Source organism: Somniosus microcephalus, chromosome 19, assembly GCF_052327205.1.
Source record: "Somniosus microcephalus isolate GS21.2 chromosome 19, FLI_Smic_1.0, whole genome shotgun sequence".
NCBI lineage: Eukaryota > Metazoa > Chordata > Chondrichthyes > Squaliformes > Somniosidae > Somniosus > Somniosus microcephalus.
The window spans coordinates 72,652,252-72,656,858 of NC_141005.1; positions in this window are offsets into that span (position 1 = coordinate 72,652,252).

Sequence of the window (4,607 nt, forward strand, 5' to 3'; positions counted from 1 at the left end):
GCAATGTGTAATGTATGTGAGTTCTTCTTGTACATTAGAATTTAATGCTTAATGGCTGCCTTTCAATCATTGCTCAGAGTCTTGCCGTAACTTTTTGAAACTTTTTTTCCACATTCCGGCTTGCCTCAGTTGCCAGCACCCTCACCTCCAGGTCAGAAAGAACAAGCTTTAGTTAAAGCACAAGGGATTGGGGGCAAGGTACTGACTTGGATAGAGAACTGGTTGGCAGACAGGAAGCAAAGAGTTGGAATAAACGGGTCTTTTTCTGAGTGGCAGGCAGTGACTAGTGGGGTACCGCAGGGATCGGTGCTAGGACGCCAGCTATTCACAATATATATTAATGATCTAGACGAGGGAACTAGATGTAATATCTCCAAGATTGCAGACGACACAAAGCTGGGTGGGCGTGTGTGCTGTGAGGAGGATGCCGAGAAACTCCAGTATGATTTGGACAGGTTGGGTGATTGGGCAGATGCATGGCAGATGCAGTATAATGTGGATAAATGCAAGGTGGCAAAAACAGGAAGGCAGATTATTATCTGAACGGCAATAGATTGGGAGAAGGGGAAGTGCAACGAGACCTGGGTGTCCTTGTGTACCAGTCGTTGAAGGTAAGCATGCAGGTGCAGCAGGCGGTTAAGAAGGCAAATGGTATGTTGGCCTTCGTAGCGAGAGGATTCGAGTACAGGAACAAGGTTGTACAGGGCCTTGGTGAGACCACACCTTGAGTATTGTGTACAGCTTTGGTCGCCTTATCTGAGGAAGGATGTTCTTGCCATGGAGGGAGTGCAGCGAAGATTCACCAGACTGATACCTGGGATGGCAGGAATGACGTATGAGGAGAGATTGGGTCGATTGGGCTTATACTCGCTGGAGTTTAGAAGAATGAGAGGGGATCTCATTGAAACTTATAAAATTCTAACAGGACTAGACAGACTAGATGCAGGAAGGATGTTCCCGATGGCGGGGAGTCCAGAACCAGGGGTCACAGTCTAAGGATAAGGGGTAAGCCATTTAGGACAAAGATGAGGAGGAATTTCTTCACCCAGAGAGTGGTGAACCTGTGGATTTCTCTACCACAGAAGGCAGTAGGCCAATTCATTAAATATATTCAAGAAGGAGTTAGATATATTTCTTAAGGCTAAAGGGATCAAGGGATATGGGGAGAAAGCAGGGACAGGGTACTGAGTTTGGATGATCAGCCATGATCTCATTAAATGGTGGAGCAGGCTCGAGGGGCCGAATGGCCTACTCCTGCTCCTATCTTCTATGTTATGTAAGCTTGTATTTCTAACCTCGCGACGTCCCAAAGCGCTTCACAGCCAATGAATCACTTCGAAGTGCAGTCGCTGGTGTAATGCAGGCAAACACGGCAGTGAATTTGTGCACATCAAGATCCCACAAAAAAGCAAATGTACCAGTTATTGGCCCAGATTTTGCGGTCAGTGGCAAAGGAACGGTGCTCACCGTTCACTACGCTGACAGCTGGTCACAGAGTTTTTGCTGGCTTTTGAGCATAGGCTTGCTGCCATTGGTTGTCTGATTCAGCACAACACCATCTACAGGGGATCTGTCGTGTCTGTGAGCAGGACGAGCAACAGCGAGGTTCTTCAACCAATCGGATTGAAGAATCCTCACTGAGCCACGCAGAGTCTAAACCAGCAAGTATAAATTAGATTGAAATCATGTACAGAAAGCAAAATAAAGATCCGGAAAGAAGGTTAGGATTAAGAGAGAGAAATAAAAAAAAAACAGAAAAAGTTAAAAAAATTATTTACATTAAAAAAAATCTCCAACCAATTAAATTTGTAAAACTAAATTTTCAGGGACAGAGAGGTTGTTTAGCAGTAATTATGAATTATCATGCTGTTTAAAAAGTCACTTACTCCTGAATGCACCAGCCCTGACATTTTCTGGCATGTTTAGGGGGTAAGTTTTTTTAAATTCATTGATGGGATGTGGGCGTCGCTGGCCAGGCCTGCATTTAGTGCCCATCCCTAATTGCCCTTGAGAAGATGGTGGTGAGCCGCCTTCTTGAACCGCTGCAGTCCATATGGTGTAGGTACACCCACAATGCTGTTAGGAAGGGAGTTCCAGGATTTTGGCCCAACGACAGTGAAGGAACAGCGATACAGGTCCAAGTCAGGATGGTGTGTGGTTTGGAGAGGAACTTGTAGGTGGTGATGTTCCCAGGCATCTGCTGCCCTTGTCCTTCTAAGTGGTAGAGGTCGTGGGTTTGGAAGGTGCTGTTGAAGGAGCTTTGGCGAGTTGCTGCAGTGCATCTTGTAGATGGTACACACTGCAGCCACAGTGCGCCGGTGGTGGAGGGAGTGAATGTTGAAGGTGGATGGAGTGCCAATCAAGCGGGCTGCTTTATCCTGAATGGTGTCGAGCTTCTTGAGTGTTGTTGGAGCTGCACTCATCCAGGTAAGTGGAGAGTATTCCATCACACTCCTGACTTGTGCCTTGTAGATGGTGGAAAGGCTTTGGGGAGTCAGGAGGTGAGACACTCGCCGCAGAATTCCCAGCCTCTGGCCTGCTCTTGTAGCCACAGTATTTATATGGCTGGTCCAGTTCAGTTTCTGATCAATGGTAACCCCCAGGATGTTGATAGTGGGGGATTCAGCGATGGTAATGCCATTGAATGTCAAGGGGAGATGATTAGAGTCTCGCTTGTTGGAGATAGTCATTGCCTGGCACTTGTGTGGTGCGAATGTTACTTGCCACTTGTCAGCCCAAGTCTGAATGTTGTCCAGGTCTTGCTGCATATGGACAGGGCAGTCACTCTCACCTCACCTCTTGAGTTCAGCTCTTTTGTCCATGTTTGGACCAAGGCTGTAATGAGGTCAGGAGCTGAGTGGCCCTGGCGGAACCCAAACTGGGCGTCAGTTAGCAGGTTATTGCTGAGTAAGTGCCGCTTGACAGCACTGTCGATGACACCTTCCATCACTTTGCTGATGATTGAGAGTAGACTGATGGGACGGTAATTGGCCGGGTCGGATTTGTCCTGCTTTTTGTAGACAGGACATACTTGGGCAATTTTTCACATTGCCGGGTAGATGCCAGTGTTGTAGCTGTACTGGAACAGCTTGGCTAGGGGCGCAGCTAGTTCTGGAGCACAAGTCTTCAGTACTATTGCCGGAATGTTGTCAGGGCCCATAGCCTTTGCAGTATCCAGTGTCTTCAGCCGTTTCTTGACATCACGTGGAGTGAATTGAATGGGCTGAAGACTGGCATCTGTGATGCTGGGGACCTCAGGAGGAGGCCGAGATGGATCATCCACTCGGCACTTCTGGCTGAAGATAGTTACAAATGCTTCAGCCTTGTCTTTTGCCCTCACGTGCTGGGCTCCACCATCATTGAGGATGGGGATATTTTTGGAGCCCCCTCCTCCTGTTAACTGATCGCGAAATTTGGTAGCGCCTCCTGTTTTAATGCGGTTATGGGGGGCCTACCTGCGGCAGTAGAGGAGCGGAGGTGCGGGGTGGCCATTTTTTTTGCTGGCTGCCTGCCTCTTCGCGCCGCCGTCCCCGGCCTCCTGAGCCCTCCCGCCCCCCGCGTTGTGCTGGCTGTGTCCCAAGAGCCCGGCACTTCTCCTTGGTGCCGGGCTCTTTTGCCGGCACTCGCGATCGCCGATCGCACTGCAGCAGGCCCCTCCCCTTTAAGTATTATAAGTACAGCAACTTCACCCTCTTGCATTGATTTGAATGACGAGTCTATCGGTGAGGTACTGTTATAGCGCAGCCCGTGGAGGAGCAGGGTAACTCGGGCCGCAACTTCTGGATTTCCGCGCAAATGCGTACTCTGGAAGTTGCTGTCCGATTTACTCCATAATAATGGTGAGCTCTGTTAGCCTCACCGTTATTCTCAACCCAAAATCCGGGCCAATATGTTTTTTTGCTGGTATTGGTTGAGGGATGTTAGCCAGGACATCGGAAGAACTCAGCTGCTCTTCAAATAGAGTCACGGGATCTTTTACACCACCAGAACAGGCAGACACTTTAAGGGAGGGGGAAAAGACACAAGTGGCTTTCCCCACTATGGTGCTGAGTTCCAGATTACACCCGTGTCATGGGCAATGTTCCCCCTAAGGTTCGTGGGCGCATGGCCCACGAAGGCTGCTGCCGCTGGAAGACCGTGCATGTGCGGCCATTGCAGCAAATTTAAAGGAAAAAAATTAGAGGGAACATTGGTCATGGGGGGAAAATGGAAGATTGATGCTTCCCCGCCCCATCTCCCAACCGAGGGTTAAATCAGAGGGAAAATAGCAATCACCAATTCTCAGATGCCTGATGACAGTCGAACAACAGTAATAACAACTTGTATTTATATAGCGCCTTTAACATAGTAAAATGTCCCCAGGCGCTTCACAGGAGTATTATAAGACAAAGGCCTAGAAATTCCCTTTAAGAAGGGGAGGAAGGCCTGCAGTACCGCAGTGCACCGTGCCGCAGCGTGTGACGCTGCGGCACGTTGCGCTGCAATTTTCAGTTGCCCAAGAGGGATGCAGGGCGCCTTGAGTAGCGCTGCGCTTCTGTCTGGGGCGCTGAAACTGAATTTGCGGCGGGCGTTCGCAACTCCTTCCGGGGCGGTACTTCCGGCGCCCT